A 17376-nucleotide genomic window follows, 5' to 3' on the forward strand; every position below is an offset into this window, starting at 1 on the left:
TTTCATTACCAGGCAAGGTATCAAAGCAACAAGTTTCACGTTTAGGTACAAAACTACATGAACAGCTCCCCAACTGTGCTAAAACACTATTGGCTTAAAAATCTAGTTTCTGATTAAGACTAGACTTTTAGCAGGCATGGATCAACAAGCTAAGACTCTGGAAAAGCAATCCCCAGTTGGTCAGCCATGACATGAACACAGGCAAAACAGTACCAGGGAAGTACTGCAATCATTGCTATATATACTTCGTGTAATGAGCATGACAGAGAGAAGGACATTAATATGTGCATGCTTCACTCCTTGTCCCTGCCCAGTTCTAGGCTATCAGCCGATCACCGCCGGCAAGGAATGCCCGGCTGTCTGCTGGTCATGATCCCACACTAGGAAAGCTGAAGAAAAGCATTATGATCACCTCCTCCCACTCCCTGCATAAAAAGGTGGAATTTCAAGAATCTTTCCCTTTTAAAGAAACTGATAACTTCGTGTTTGGTTATTTTCTTAATCCCTTATTTATAATTTTTTATTTGCCTGGTTTCAATTTCTCCTTATCCCACCCTGAAACGCTTTTACACATAAGCCACGGTGTGTTGTACAGCAAATCCTCTTTGAATACGTACAGCATGGGACACCTGTTGGTACATACAGTATGCTGAGAAACAGCTTCGTATTTCCCCTCCTGTAAGTCTGTAAGCCATCTTCCAGAGTTCTTCAGAAACACTGCCTTCCCACGCTGCCCCAATATTCTGGAAAAACAGGAGGTTCATCAAGTTGGAATAACTGAGAAGTGTTCTCCTGCTGTTCTGTCCACGACTACTGCAGATGCTACAGGGAGCAGTAAGCGCTGGCAGTCCTCTCCAGAACCCACAACCGCTGGATTACAGGTGTTAGTATGGACACAACTGCCCAGTCCTACCAGCATTCATGTGATGGACTCGCTTTTTTGTCTAACCACTTTCTGAATGCATCTAAACCATCAGCTTCCACAAACTACTAGAACAGTAAGATCCAGAAACTTGTTGCCTACTTCTTAAAGAAATCCTTCCAATCGTAGCAGTCTCAGATATTTTACACTTCCCAGGATAGGCTCCTCTGCCTTCAACTCAGCTGCCCTTCTCCGTATGTTTTCCAACTCCGCTGAAGATGCAATGACCAGAAATGCGTAACTCGATAGAGGTAGTCACACATCTACTGAAATTCACTCAGAATATTACTCAACGACCCTAGTCCTTAATTGGATTAATATTGCAATCCTCCAAAAAACAAAACAACAATGCATACTGCTTGTGGCAAGCAAGAGACGTGCGTGCCAACAATAACCAAGTCAATGCCAGGGAGATAAATCCTGACAGTCCCAAGCTGTGCCCATCCCAGACAATAAGGGGTTTGCCCACTCACCTGCAGAAGAACTTCTTTCATAAGCCAAAAAACCCACACCACTCACTGCACACCTAAACATAAGCAAGCACAGCAGACACTTGAAAATCCTGTTCGGCTTCCCAGCGACAACTTTTCCCATTCAGCTGGCAGCATGCTACCAGCTTCAGAGGAGACTGGCGTTTTTCAAGGATGGCAGAAGAGCTCCAGAAGCCTGATTACACATTGAAGGCATCTTCTTCATTACGCTTGTAGGATGAATAATGTACTTAATTAGAAGCAGCCTTAACGAAAAGCTGTTAAAGTTGAACACAGAGGCTAAGTCTCACTTCACACAAGGAGGCAAACCCACGCAATAAAGCAGATGCCAGAACCGTCCACCTCTGTGCGCTGTCTCACACACACACACTAAAAACTTCTCCCAGAAGCTGGAGTGAAGAGCTTTTTTGCACAGATAAACTTAATGTTACCTCGACGGCAAACATTACCATTCACAGAGTCAGGAAATTGCGTCTGTATGAAGCCACGTTAATTCAACTTCCGCTCCCAATCCCTAATCTTCAGTGTAGCTGTCAATTAGAAATGTTCATTACCAAGTAACCTGCTTTGTGCACCAAGTCACATCTGTCTTCTTTGAAGCCTTAACACCCACCGGTGAGGATCGCTTTGTACCAGTAGATCACTTGGAGACCTTTTGAACTGCATTCAGATATGGAGTTAATCGCTGCCAACAACGGCACCAGAAGCATCAGCTGATGATCCAACACAAGAAGCTTCTCGGCGTCACCAAGCCTCAGAGCTCCGTCCAGCACAGAAAAGCAGTCTTTATGTTTTGATATAGATACAAGTAGAAAAAGTCCTTGTAACACCAGGTCATATGAAGCTTGTTAGAAGACTAAATTTAGCCACCTGTGCCTCAGGCAAGCCTGTTAGTTATGGAAAACTCAGACAGTGGCATCGAGCACTGGTCCAAAGGTAAATCCCCTAGAAGACTTGACTCCATTTAATTGCAAATGGTCTCAAAGCTATTATCAGGGAGCCCGATCTCAATTCATCGAAGAGGAGACATGTTTGAATACCATACAAAACTAGCATCAGGAATCTGTGATACTGTTTTAAGGCTAGTTTGCTCGAGTGGTGTAAACTATTACTACGTTCAATGTCAGAGTAAGAGAGAAGCACAAGAAGATTTAACAGATGGGGTTTCAGCACAAATGTATTTTAGAACACCTCCTTAGCAAGCATATTTCCTACTCTAACACGCCTCACGCTACAGCTATAACATGCCATAGAAGAGTGGATCAACGAGAACACAGAGATTATTCCAAGCTTTTGTAAATGTTAGCAGAGACTGATTGAACAGTTTGTGAAGACAAGCCCTGGTTTACAAAAGGTGTCACAGTGAACAGCTTTCTCAAACATTTAATAATTTTCCAAGCCAAAAAGATGGTGATGACTCAGATTTTTCAGCTGCATTGGGTCTTAGGAACAGTATCGGCCATAAACCCACAGAAGGACCACAGCGCTCAACATCCAGGATCCCTGAAAACATTCAGAAGAATCTATCCAGAGGGGGGAAAAAAAAAAAAGAGGGTAAAGAATTTGGTTTCAAGACCCCACTGGGGAATATCAATACTGCTAGGGAGTATCGACACTATCTGCCTCAGCCCTGCAGGCCTCCAGGGATTCCGAAGAACCTCTTTTGGTGGTGCAAGAAACCCAAATACAAGTATTAATCAATAGGAGTATTAATTCAATCACAAAAATAAAACCAGGATTACTAAGGTGACTGCACCGAGTCCAAACGAGCACAAGGTTTCTTGTACTAGGTGTTGAGTACATATGGTCCAACTAGACACCTGTAAATCACACGCCATCCCCTCAAGTCCCTGCGAGCAGATGATAACACAGAAGGCTGCCTGAACACCAGACGGTCACCCTGCAAATAGCTGCTCTTCCACCCAAACCTGTCCCTGCAGCATCCCCAGCCAGGAGGATGCTGAGACCCTCAAGTCCCCCACCTCCATGCTGTGAACCAAAACCCTGAGCTATTACTACAGCAGCCAACAAGTTACCTCCAAAACCCTGTCTTCGATTGCATTGTCTACTTAATGTTGAAGCACTCAGTTTTCTGCAGAGACCAAAAAGAACAGAACAAGTGGTTCCAAAACACCAGGCTCTCAATCATAAATCTTGACAAGTGAAGGCACTCTGGCACACACAATAACTACTAACATTTAGATATGATAAAAAACACTGAGCATCAGTGCTGCATCCAGTAAATCTAGACAAAAACGAAGGACTGCGTATTGGTTTGGAGCCTAATACCAGTTTTGGATCTTAACCACTGAACAACATAAATTTCAGCAGAGATATTCTTCCCACAGAAGCAGAGCACAGCCTAACTATAATTTACCATCACTGGTGTTGCATCTATCACCAGTAAAACTGAAGCTTTAGTGCTGCCAACACTGCACAGAGCTTTTTCAGAATTAGAAACCTGTCAAAACCTTTCCAAACAGGGGACAGCTGGGAAGGAATATCACAGAGGCAGAAGTGACTGCAGGCCTGATCTCAGCTGCAGGATGATCATTCAGGGAACCCAAGGGCCTCCAAACCAATCTGACCTGGCACTGATGCTAAGCCAGCTGAGGTAGTCTGGCTAGCGAAATGGGACTGCATCCATGGAGCAGACACTTTTCAGGGTGGGGAAGAACCTCACCACCTGGTAGATGCACACATAGCACATATTTTGGAAACGTTTATTTCCATCTAAGAAGTCACATAGAGCACATGTTGCCTCAATCCCTCCCTCTAGTGCAAACTAGAGTGTTGCTACCTGCTACCCTGCCAAAAAGTGACAGTGAGAACGAGTCATCATGAACCTCCTAAAGGTGAGACCTTTGAAGTCTAACTTGGACTTGAAAAGAGACAGCTACAAAGTATGCAGTCTCTGCTTCATTAAATAAGATGTGACATGTTCTTAAGTTTCATTTGCTCATTGAAACTTGCTCTTTTAAGATCTAGGAAGTAAAAACAAGCTGTAGAAACGAGCCTTGCACATTACAAAGGAAGACAGTTACACGGTACCTAAGGACAGCCAGACTAGCCAAAACAGGGTTGCTACAGGACTGACAATTAAGCAGCTTGTACCAGACTTATGACTTGAATTCTTTCATTACACTTGCCAGAACTGGCACTGTCAATTGAACAATATTATAAGCCGCATTCTAGAGGGCTTCCTCTCATTTGTTTTAATAGACTTAAATAACCAGAAGTCAGATTTACAAAGAATTTTGAGTCATGAGGAATGAAAGCTTGAAGACCCTGTAAGTCTGAGATGCTTGAAACTGCTACTCCTCAGAAGCCCACCTAAAGAATTTTATCCAAGAGTAGTAATAATTTAATTCATATGCCTCTCCTTGCTATGAGGAAGACTAGACAGACGCAGAGAGATTTCCTTCAAGGTAGGCTTTCCTGTAGCGTGCTCTCCATTAATGTGAAGTAAGAAAAATGACTGCATCTGAATCTATCCTCTGACTTACAACTCAGAAATTAATGTGCAGCAGCTAGCAAAGGAACACCAGGTTTGGTTTGTTATTTCTACAAACAAGACATTACCCTAATTACAGGTGCAACAAAGATAAGTATTTAAGAAAAAACACATGCAGATTTCAACCTCGTTAGAACCCAAGGTTTTCTGCTACATTAGAGGACTTAAATTATGAACTGAGCTCCACAGCAAATCACTAAGATGGAAGTGATCACACTTTGCAACATAAAATAAGTAGCTTCAAGAAACACATACTTCAGACTGGTTGGCTTCACAGAGTTCAAGTAGGTATCTTCTGCAAGTTAACCGAGCTTCAGCTCTGAAGCACAGCAATTCCTTGTAGGTTGGAAAAAAAGAGCAGTGCTTGAAAAAGCAGGCATTCCAGAGTTTTCTTAGCATCATCACAAACTGCATGAACTCACCAAGCTTTACCAATAGACATTAAAACATGTATATAAGACAACAGCTACTCAGGATATTTAATAAATGATGTGGCCTCCTCTAATGTATCATGAGCAATGTGGCCAACTCATAAGACTACAGAAATGCAACAGCTTCAGAAAAAAAAAAAAAAAAAAGACAGCGAATTCAGGACTGCAAAGAAACCTTCACTTCTTTGTAAACAGCCACAATTCTCCCAGCCTAAAGGAATGTCATAATATAATCGTAAGAAAGAAAAAAAGGAGCAAGATAACAGAGGCAGACAGGAAAACAGTTTTCCCATCTCACCACTGAATATCCCCAATTCCCACATTAAATGCTAGGAGTAGCAAATCCAAGTTACTCAATTGTCTTCCACAAAGCTGAAACTGTCAGGCTAATCTTCAGGGTAGAATTGCTGTCAACTCTTCAGGCTATTAAGTTATTATCCGGAAGAGATTTGTTCACAGACGAGCAAACCAAAACAGAAGATTCAGACAGGTAACAGACACATATCCATTTCAGAAGACGAGCTGCTCTAAATAGATCTGATGGGAAGAAATAGCATATGAAAAGCCAGGAGAAAATGGTGGTAATCTCACCCTGATTGCAAATCACCATTGGTTTTGCCAACCTATTTCTACAAGTGGTCTTTCAAAAGGTAGGCAGTGCCTGATGAACCAGAAATCAAACAGGTATTTTAGCAAGGACCTAAAATACCTCCTCCCTCTATAAAAAAAAGAAAGTTCTAGGAGGATTTCATGCGGAATATAACAATGAAGCAGGCACAAGTCTGAGATTTTACCTCTCTGCAGAATCACAGAATGGTTGGGTTGGGACTTCAAAGACCCTGCCCCGGGCCGGGACCCCTTCCCCCAGCCCAGGGGGCTCCCAGCCCCGTCCAACCTGGCCTTGAACCCTTCCAGGGAGGGGGCAGCCACAGCTGCTCTGGGCACCCTGGGCCAGCGCCTCATCGCCCTCATCAGAAAACATTTCTTCCTTCTATCCAATCTAAACCTACTCCCTTTCAGCTTAAAACCATTGCTCCTTGTCCTGTCACTAAAGGTCTTGTTAAAAAGTCTCTCTCCATCTTTCTGTAAGCCCCCTTCACATATTGAAAGGCCACAACAAGGTCTCTGTGGAGCCTTCTCTTCCCCAGGCTGCACAATCCCAACTCTCTCAGCCTTTCTGCACAGCAGAGGTGTTCCAGCCCTCTGAACATTTTCGTGGCCTCCTCCGGACCAGCTCTAACAGGCCCACATCCTTCTTGCACTGAGGAACCTAGAGCTGGATGCAGTGCTTCAGGTTTGGTCTCACTTGAGCCAAGCAGAGCGCAAGAGTCACCTTCTTCGAGGTGATTCCTTCACATCCTGCAGACCGTGCTTTCCACGCTGGCATTTCTGCCACTGTTGACTGAGGCCTTCAGTTGTCTCAGCTCTGCAAGTCAGCGTGATCACTGCCCCAACTTCACCAAAACCAGGAACTCTGCACAACTCCAGAGGGTGTAGCTTCAGTGACTACCTGTTTGTGCAGCAACACGCCACCGAACGTCAGGATGGAGCTGCTGCCTGTGGTCCACAAAGGTACAGCTAACATACAGTGGAGGGAAGCTTCTGGGGGCAAAATTCAGGTTGTCAATAGGAAGGCAATGACCAAGAGTTGTGTAACAGCATCTCAAAGGATTGCTCCCGTACTCATGCTTGGACTCATCAGAAATTTAGAAGTTTTTGGACAACGGGAAGCCTGTACAAGAATGAGGACTGAATTAATCAATACTGCACCCTGACACTGGCACTTGCAATCAAGATTGAAGGGTCCTCTGACACTTCAGAAGAGAAGCAGAGGAAGACAGCAGATACAGAGGAGCATGTATCTAAGGATGATGTAGCTTTTTGGGAAAAGAAGCTGATTCGTAAGAACTTCATGTCCTCAAAACCCCTTAGAGATGGAACAAGAATTAGCCATGTAAAAATCAGAAGCTAGAAAGAAAAAAAAACAAATCAATACAAGTACAGTAAGTTGGAAAAACAAAACTATGGCACAAGTGTGTTTCTACACAAATGCTGGCAGTCTAGAAGTTGGAGAAACTCAAATGTCTGGTTTTGAAGTGATAATATGGCTCTAGCGGGTTCATTCAAAACACTGCAGAGGGCAGACAAGTCAATGGGACGTTCAAAGTATATGAGGACTAAGCAAGCCTTTACAGGATCCAAGCTTCCTTTAGCATACACCACCATCTGAGTAATCCAAGTTTACTGTGTCAGCAAGAAATGACCTGTAAATCAGAATTCCAAGCTTAAACCAGAAAAATATAGTCTCAGTCACCCAAGCAGCAACAGCAGCTGTCACACTATCACCAGAGGGTTGTACAAGCAGGCAAAACAGCGTTAAACAGAAACTTCAAATGCCTCTGTGTAGACTGTACAAGTGTTAGGTCAATATATAATACCAAGAATAAGTTCTTAAGTAGTATAAAGCAACTTCTCCCCAGCAGAAGAGGAGTGAAGCAGCAGTTCCGGCCTTCCCCTTGAACGGCAGCTGTAACATTGGTGTGAGTCTCTACCATGAGATCTGACCACGCCACAGAAGTCATAGAAGCCAATCTAGACAGTATAGCAAGGCTACATGTCCAAGAAGAAAGCTAAATAAAAATCTGTAGAGTTTTATTTAAAAAAAAAAAAAAAAAAAAGGGTAAAAAGTTTAATGTCTTATTACTGTGTTAAATAATCATTAGACAACATCTCCCAAAAGTTAAAATTGTGGTTTACACCCAATGTGCTGAGCATGGCCCATCTCCACTCTCCCTGCTTGACCCCAGTAAGGCAAGCCAAGCAAATAAGGCTTTGGGTGGCAAAGGACCACTCAGAAGACACAGTGACAGCAACCACCTCACTTTATATACAGAGTGGCAGAGGAGGAGGACAGGAAAGTCCCCTGCAGAGTTTTTTGATTAAAGCTGCACGAGGGTACCTGGAAGACACTTGCACTAGCTTTCACAGAACAATTCAGAGGCACCTGAGCAACCACAAACCAGGCAGCCACACCAGGCAAATCAGACCTGTCCTAAAGAACAGACTAAATGGATGCAGGGCTAATTATATTTTATAAAAATGAAGTCACATGTTTTTTGGTGTGTTGTTGTTTTGTTTTGTTTTCTGTTTGTTTGTTTGTTTTTTCTCCTTCTTCCTGTTGTAGGAGGCAGAGCAGGTGAACAAGGAAAAGGCAGCTGATACGCTTGATTTTTTTTCAATGAACTGTACTACATGACAAGATCCTTCAAAGCTCTTTGGAGAACAAAACTCCATAGGATAGAAAGAAAGATTCTTCACATACATAAATAACTGGTTTAAAAAAAAAGATAAGGGAGGGGAAAGGAAGGCATCACCAGCCAGTTTTATAGCAGAGGGGACTCGTCAAAGGATTCTACTCTTCTCAACTATATTGAGCTGTGCAAGAGAAGGCAGTACTAAGATGACAACATTGCTACTCTGAATAATTCAACATGATCAGTAAATAAGACTCTAAGGAATTGCAGTAAAATCTTATGATACGAGTGGGTGACACAATTCCAAGTGCAGCACATCGTGAACAACCACCCTAACTTCAACTTAAAAAAATATGACAGACTGAACTCAAGCCAACACTGGGGAACAGGACACCAGGGCTATAGCAAAGCACTGAATTTGTTTCTTGCTAGTTTTTTGGACACCCCCAGTTCTTGTTTTCCGTCTCTTCCTTCTCAGTATGCCACGGAACAAGTAACCTACACCCTTAGTGTCCAGCTTTGTGACTCTCTGTGCAAATCAGTGAATATCACGATGGTCAAAGTGAGAGGACAAATCCATGGAAGAACAGTGTGAAGGCTACTAAATTCACACACCTGGCTCAGGGAGACCATAAACTGCTGGAGAGAGAAAAATAAAGGAGTATTTCCCAAAATTAAATCTGCTGTATTTGTGTACTTCCCTTCCCAGGCATCTGCTACTGGTTACTAGTGAGCAGGATACTGGGCCAGATGGATTCTTGGTCTCATCTGGTAGCACTTTTTAAGGCATTATACGGGATTTCATCTGTTAACCTGAAAAAAACACAGCAACTGATTGCTTCAGAAGAGCTGGAAATTGGTTTAAAAACCACAAAAAGAGGGTAACCTCAAAGGAAGCTGTGGACTAGGTTGCGCTTACAATCTCAGCCAGCTCACAGCTCCCCTTGCAATAGAGATCTGTGAACCTGCCTGCTTGATCAAGCCCACCAGAATATTTTCCATCAGCGACTTCTGTATAGAACATCCAATTGCTGTCAATACAGAGAAATGGAACCGCATAAAAGCTCCTATGGAAGAGTAATATAGATGGACTGGAATAAGGCAAGGTCATACACTTCAGACTTCACAAAGAATGGTACTATGAACTGGAAAGCTCTTTAATCCAAGCAAAAAGGGAGACACACAGGGTATTAGCTTTTCACTGTGACCTGTGAGCCACCAAACTGATTCAGACATGAAGGATACCAGCACAAAGAAATTGCCTATGACACCAGACAGCATCCCAGAAAGACCTGTCCTGCCATTCTGTGCCCTGCTCCAGTCAGGGGCGTTCAGGGATTAGCTTTAAGCAAACGTGTGCACAGAAGAGATCGACTGAGAACCTGGAAAAGAGCAACTGCGAGGTTGGCGTGTGTGGTTTGAAAACAAAAAGCCAAAAAGCTTTCTGAAAGCACTGAAGGAGAGAAGAGCTGTTTTTGTAAGAGACAACACTGGCACAAACACAGATAGGTATGTAGCGGCCACAAGTAAGTTTATTGTGAGATTCCAGTGCAAATTTCCAGCCATCGTGGCCAGAGGATAACAGAAGAGCTTTCCACATGGAAGACACAGCAAGAAGCCCAGATGGGCCTAAACCAACATGTACTTCAGGCCAGCAGTCGAAAATATGCTGCTACAGACTTGCAGAGTGAAGCGGAGAGCTGCTCCTCATCTTCCTTGCAGCCCAACAGCTCTTCAAAGATAAAAAAGGTACCAGCTGGACACTTTGCTGAGTCCAGATAAAGCAATTTCAGGGCAGGCATCGTCTGAAGAAACACTTGTATCTAAACAAAGTTTAGGTATTTATGCAAGACATCAGTGTAAAGCACTAATTTTGTCAAACAGTCTAAAATTTCATTACAGTCAGCAAGACTTTTGCCAAAAGGTTGCGGTATCAGCTGTGCCAGGGTACCACTGCACTGGCAGCAGGCACTTCATAGGGAGAACACAGATTTGTCTGGCCATTTCTCACCATGATCCTCCATGTTTTTTCAGTATTTTTTCAATAATAATTTTTGTTTTCTAAGCACCACAATATTTAAATACCAGATCTTTTCTTATCTGGTTGCACCCTGCTGGCAGTCACTCGTGCAAGAACCCTCGCTGATATTTATCACTGGCAGCACCTCCAGCTCACCCCTGACTCAAAGAGCTCTAGTACCAGACAGGCTTCACATGGAGAAGACCACCCTGTGCATCTCTCCACAACAGCAACGTAACAAAACCCAAATTCTCCTGTCAATAAGGTTTCACCACACAGGCAACACTTCCAAAACTTCAGCAACAGGCAAGCAGCAAGGAATGCTCCCCAGCTTTTGCAGCCTGAAGAAAGCAATCTCCCCAGACTCATAACTCAAAGGCGCTCTTTGTATTTTTTGGAATGCGTCTGTGGGAAAGCGCTGCTAATATTTGATAAGAGCTTCTCAACAGTAACAGAACTCACGCTTCTCAGTTCACCCATCGTCCTCTCCCAGCAGGCTGACAGAGACCGAGTTATCAACACAGCATTAAACCGGGTATGTAGAGAAGATGGTTTGTTTAGGTAAATCACAGCCAGTAGCTAGACAGCTGAGAGAAGGAAAAGGCAAGTCCTGGAGAACTTGGGGAGTGGCAGCATAAGCTGGTTACACATATGCATTAGGTCACTGATAAAAAAAAAAAAAAAAAAAAAAATCAAGTCTGAGATCACACCCATGACAGTGTGACTTCAAGCAGGCCACTGTGAGCCTGATAGCGAAAAGGGAGATGGTGGAAAAACCTCACGTGAAGCTGGGACACAGGAGGCAGCAGGCATTGAGGGCTGACCGCGAGCTTGGAGTCAGCACACGACACTGGCTAAGAACTGAAAAGTCAAGTCGCTGTTGGGAAAGGCCGAAGAGAACGGTCACCAGCAGTGAAACAAACTGGGAAGGGAAGACGGCAATCTCACCAGCCGTTTGGACAAGAGAACGAACCCCAGCCCTTAAAGTTTCACGCCGTGCCGAAGAGCGCCGATGTCTGTTTCCCAGACACAGGGGGAATATTCAGCTTCTTCACGCGAAGAAGTTGTAAACACACTTGGAAGCACACAGCGTGCTTTGTTTCCCTCAGAGCCGGGAAGGCGATCAGGTTTGGGCAGCGGGCTCCCCGGGCACGTCCAGCTCCTCGGCCGGCAGGAGCTCTGCCCCACGCTCCCACCCCGGCCACAGACACGGGGAGAGGCTCGCCGCGCTCCGTGACACGCACCCACCCTTCCCCAGTCCCACCTTCCTGCCGGGTTAACCGGGAGCCGGCAGCAGGAGGAGCGGAAAGCCGCCCGGGACAGAGGCGGTGCGGGGTCACCGCTCCGCTCGCCGGGCCGGTTCCCCCGCGGCGCCTCCCGGGGCTCAGCTCCGCGGGGCTCCTCCGAGGCGGGGAGGAAGCCCCCGCCGCCGAGGACGGCTCCTCCGCCCGCCGGGAGAGCCGCGGCCGCTCCCCCTCGCCGCCGGGGAGCCGCCTCCTTTCTCCGCCACCGCGGGAGGCGCGGCCCCGGGCAAGGCGGCCGGGCCGCACCGCGAAGCGCATCCCCCCCCCGCCGCCGCCGCCGCCACGGTAGCGCCGCCGCCCCCGTACCTGGCTCCGGCGGCGCTGGGCTGCCCGGGCCGGGCCGGGCTGGGCTGGGCCGGGCCCCGCCGCTGCTCTCCCCGCGCCCCGCCGCGGCTCCTCCCTCCGCCGCGCACCGACGGGGAGGGCCCCGACCCGGAAGCGCTCGGGGCGGCGGCCCCGCCCCCGCCGCCAGCACCGCCCTATGGCAGCGGCGCGCCTCCGCCGCTTCCGGTTCGCCGCGGCGGCGGCTTCGCCCTAGCAACCGCGTTCCGTTGCCATGCGGAAGTGGCGGCGGGAACGAACCGGGGGCGGCGGGAACGAAGGACGGAAGGAACGAAGGACGGAAGGAACGGGGGGCTGCGGCCGCAGGAGCCGGCCCCGCCGGGGCTTGCGGAGTCACCGCGCTCAGCCTCGCCTCAGCGCCGGTGCCTCCCGCTCCTCCCCGCCCCGCGGAAAGCCGCCGCGTCCGCGGGAGGGGAGAACCGGGCTTATCCGGAGGGAAAAGGAGATCACGGAAAGCCGGGTGGCAAAAGAAAGAGCTTTAAACTTCGCGGTGGCCGTGGCCTCGGATCTCCTCCCCGCCCGCAGCACCTCCCGAGGCTTATTTGCATCCAGGGCCGCAAAGCTCTTTCAGGGGGGAAAAAATGCAGCCCCTGAAACACCCCATGTCCTGTTAAAAGCTCACAATATCCCAGCTTTTAGTAGCTGCCGAGGAAACCTGGCGGGACAGGAGGAGAAACTCACTGGGGGTCCTCACCCAAATGCTGTCAGGAAGTCTCTGGCAAAGAACTTGTTGTATTTTGCAGATTTCTTTTTTTTTTTTTTATTGCAATATGCCTTGAAAATGGTTAAAAAACACCGTGAGGAAAACCTTCGTCCTCGGCGTGCGGCTCGGCAGCCCCCGAGCCCGTGGGGCGATGTCGGTAACGGGCCACGCAGTCACCACTCATCGGTGTGTGGGCCCTGCCAAGGATGAGCCACGGGTCAATTCTGAAGAATCACCTCAAAAATTTGCTTAGATCCATAGGTGAAAAATTTTATCTTTTCCCCGCTACCCGCTTGTGAGTTTTCCCCTGGTGCCATAATTAAGCGGAAAATAGATCCCAGTTTTAGTAAAACTTGCTAATATTTCACTTCCGCTGTTTTGCTTACTCTTTCTTCTATTACATCTGTGCAGTCTGCTGACTCAGTTACAATAGTATACATTTTAAGTCAGCGATACTAATATCAAAAATAAAATGTCTTATTTTGGCCACCTAAACAGCACGACCTGGAGTCATCACGTCTAACACCATCCCGAGCCTCTGCTCTGGGATGAGCTTCTTTTGCGCTCCTTGTCTCTTTGTGATATTACTAATGAAAACAAAATAATACCAGTGTCACCCCATCTTTGATAAAAGAAAGAGGCACTGGGGATGAAGCACCTTTGCAACGTTAAGATTTAGTGCTCCCATTTTTTAAGTGCCATAAGGAGAAGATGGTACAAAGCAGCTTAGGTTATTTTGGAGCAGGATACGCATCCCCGGAGGGCTCAGGGGCAGCCGCATCCCCATTTGCATTTTGAAATACGCTTCATGGTTCAGATACAAATTCTACCACCATCTGCACTTTCCCCATTTCTGCTCTGAACCATCCGGGAGCTCCCAAGGAGTATCTTAATTCTGAAAATTTGTTTATCCTCAAACAATTTTAGTCAGAGTAATTCTTTTGGTAAGTCATATTAAAGACGCGGGTTCTCGTTAGCCCTGTGATAATCCCCGGGGAGCTTATCCGAAGACTGGCCCGCATGGTGAAAGACATATGGGGGTGAAGTGAGCTCACAACTGCCCCAAAACCATTTGGGGTGGGTTAGGACCACCCCACTGGAGGCTTTACCAGACAACGCTCGTCTCCTCATCCTCGAACAAGACAGGTGAGAAGCCGGACCAGATCCTGAGCGCCTTATTATTAACAGAAGGGAAACGTCCTGCTGTTATTCTTGCCTCTGCTGCAGCATCTCCGGTTGGGATGAACCAGCTCGCTGCCGCGGGGCGGCCGGCTGGAGCTGGTGCCCAGGACAATGCCCCTTTGTCCGGGGCAGCGGGAAGGACAATGAAGCTCCTGTTCAGGATCAGGCACAGGGAGGCACCACCCCGGCACAAGCGCTAGAGCAGCGTGGGCAGGGGGGAATCGCAGCACACAAGCGCAAAGAGACCTCGTATCCTTTGGGGTAATGCTGTCTGTGAGCTTGCAAAGAGAAAAAAAAAAACAAAGGCAAGGAAAAACCAAAGATTAAAAGAGCATTTTTTGGCAGATGAGCAACCACGTAGAGCAAGAAGGTACCAGGGCCTCGTCCTTCTTTCTCCCAACGGAAACAGCCCCCGTAATCATTCAATCCAGAACAAGAATATATGTGAACAGGCTTGGCATTTACCAAAATTAATAGTGCTCCTGTGCAAGAGGCCATCCTGTGAGACTCTCTTAGCATGAGCAAGCAGCACCTGAACTTAAAACTGCGGCGTCTGCAGCAGGGAGGCTTTAGTGCAAGGAGTGAGAAGTTAAAAAAACAGTGATATTGAGGGGAGATCACACATGCCGTGGCGCAGCACAGCCTGCTAACAGTGGTGTCTTTTTGTATGAAAAGCCTTGGAAGGCAGAAAAAGAGATGAAACCCCCTTGTCTGGGGGAGAAGTTCCCGGAGGTTTCACGTTGGATTTCTCATGGTGGGGTGGGAGGGTGGCAGCCCGCCAGCTGACAGCCCAGCCCCCCTTCCCTGCTGCAAGGACAATCTGCTCTCCCCGCCAACCAGCTGCCCCCTGAGAGCAGGAGGAGATCCTTCCAGCCCAGCCTAGCCCGGCCCCACGATCGGTCTGGCCTGTCTGGGACACGAGGGCGGAAGGATTGGGCTGGGAAAAGCTTGAAAACGCTCTGGAGCAGCAGGACTTTGTGATTATCCCACACTGCTTGAAGAGGGAAAAGCCTTAGGCCGTGGGGATGGAAAAGGATGGGGCCCATCCCGCCCAGACAAAGATAATTTTGCCCTCTAAGATTTAAAATTCAATATATCAGACCTTCAGGATTTCTTATCTTCTAAACACTCCCATCTCCTCTCCTAAACACCCTGCGTGTGCTCATTTTGCAGTTGTTTCTGGAGCGTCCAGGAGCACCTACTGAACCGCAGGGCTGGTCCTGCCAGCAGCAAACCCCATCTCCACCTCCCCCCCAACCCACCTTTCGCCATTTCCCCCCCCCTTCCTCTGCCCAACTTCCCTGCCCATCCAGCCACAGCTCAACCTGAGCTCCAGCACGGAGGGAGAAGGGGGTGTTTTAGCCATTCCGTGGGGAGCCAACTCTTTTCCCAGGAGAGAAACCTTGCCTCTGCTGGCCTGGCTTGGCTTGATGGACCAAGACCCACCAAGGAGCCAGGACCAGCAACAAAGGTCCATCCAACACCCCCCAGGAAAAGGCCTGGGTCAAAAGGAGCTCCTGGACCTTTCAGGGGTCCCAGCTGAGGCCATTTCGGGGCAGTTTAATGCTCATTAGTGCTCTCAGGGCTGTGGCGTTATCGAGGTCAGGGGTCAGAAAAATAATTTGGGTGATCTCCAGAACACTCCACATGTTGGAGATGGGAAAAAAAAAAAAGTCCGTTGTGGGGGAGTGGGTTCCTCTCCCTGCCCATCCCTGCCCCTCCAGCGCTGGGTTTGAGCAAGCCGCGGTGATTTAGCCGAGGAAACGGTGGGTGATTTTGCTGATGCCATTTTCCTGGGGAGACCATTACCTGGCGAGATAACACGGGCTCTCAGGAAATAACAAGCAATATCAATCTCTCATCCATATGCTTATATATTCCCCGCATGTTACTTAAATAAATAAACTGGAAGGAGGCAGGAGCGTTGCCCTGGCCCCTGGCACAGTCCGGCATTTGGTATCTGGAGATGCTGCTGACATCTATTGTCAGCTCTGGGTATTTTTTTTTTTTTTTTAAGTGGATGCTTGTAAATGTTTTAATAAGTTGAGATTAATAAATTGGTCAGTGCCAGGTCACAGTGGTGGGTCTTGCTTTTGTTGGCAGGTCTCAGCTTGCTTCCATTTAATAAATTAAATTGAAAATCCTAATTACAGAGGGCATTCACCAGCACTGGGATTTAGCTGGTTTTGTATTCCCCTATTTTTTCCCTCATTAAAAAATGAGGAAGTTGTGGTGTTCATATAGATTTACCCAAATAGCATCCTTATCAAACAATTCTTTAAACTTACAAGAAATGAGCTCAAAAGTGAAAACTACTTTGTAGTAATGATAACCAACAGGATTTCCAGCTGACTGTTCCCCTTAAGAGGTTCTCTAGACTATACCTTTTGCCCTAAAGTTCTAGAAATCCCATTGCATGGGGAAAACCTCTGGTACGTGGTATAATATTGCATCAAGTACCCTTTATCCTTGTCTTAAATTTAATTTCAACACCATACATGACCCTTCTTTACCACTGTGAACGTTGCTGTTAATTATACTGTTGGATTAAAGCATTTGTGGCCATAGATGTAAATTGTTCAGCAATATATTTGAGGTGGCACAGTGCAGGTATAGCTCCCCGAGCAATCAAACCTGCAAAACGCAGTGCTCTTAAGGGCAACTTTTTTTTCATTGGGAAAAAATGGTTCCCACTGGGACGGGAATGTGGCCAAGCAAACTACTTTTCCGGCATTTTGCCCAGAAGTTGCTGTTATGTGAAAAAAATCCGGCCCTTAGCTTTAAGACTGCAGTTCCTGATGGATGAGGTTTCCATGAGGGTTTTTCCTTTCCCTGTGCGGAGCAAGCGTATTCGTTTATTAGGAGCAAAAGCAGTTTTAGCAGCTCCTTAACACCAAGTTTTGTTTTAGGACATCTGACAGCAGGGTGGATGTGTACCACGTTGGCAACTATTTGACGTCAAGCTTCTTTTGTGCGCATCGCATCCTTCCTGCTTCATCAGATTTCAGTTTTTTAATGACATCTATGTCAGAGCAATCCAGAACCTCTTTGTTAAGGTCTTCACCAGCGTTGTTCCTTGAGCATTGGCCTGGGAGAGCAGCCTGGACATAAATCTTTTGTCATGAGCAGCTCTTAGTCCTTCTCCTTTCCTCACCTTGCAGCTGCGTAGCCCTCACGAGGCTGCTGAACTCGACTGGCACAGGGGTTGATGCA

At 47.0% G+C, this 17376-nt stretch overlaps 1 protein-coding gene across 3 annotated transcripts in view; it reads right to left on the reverse strand.

Annotated features, from left to right (window-relative positions):
* CSNK1G1 (casein kinase 1 gamma 1) overlaps positions 1–12349 on the reverse strand; it is a 108344-nt gene extending 95995 nt beyond the window's left edge. The window contains exon 1 of one of the 3 annotated variants that reach the window (XM_032990254.2): positions 12243–12349. The gene's annotated coding sequence lies outside the window, so the exon portion shown is untranslated. Of the gene's footprint in view, positions 1–643; positions 729–12242 lie in introns of those variants that run through there. The other 2 variants (XM_032990257.2, XM_032990255.2) reach the window with 2 other exon arrangements.
* Positions 12350–17376: the final 5027 nt, after the last annotated feature.

Source organism: Tyto alba, unplaced genomic scaffold (genome assembly GCF_018691265.1).
Source record: "Tyto alba isolate M040663 unplaced genomic scaffold, T.alba_DEE_v4.0 Super-Scaffold_41, whole genome shotgun sequence".
NCBI lineage: Eukaryota > Metazoa > Chordata > Aves > Strigiformes > Tytonidae > Tyto > Tyto alba.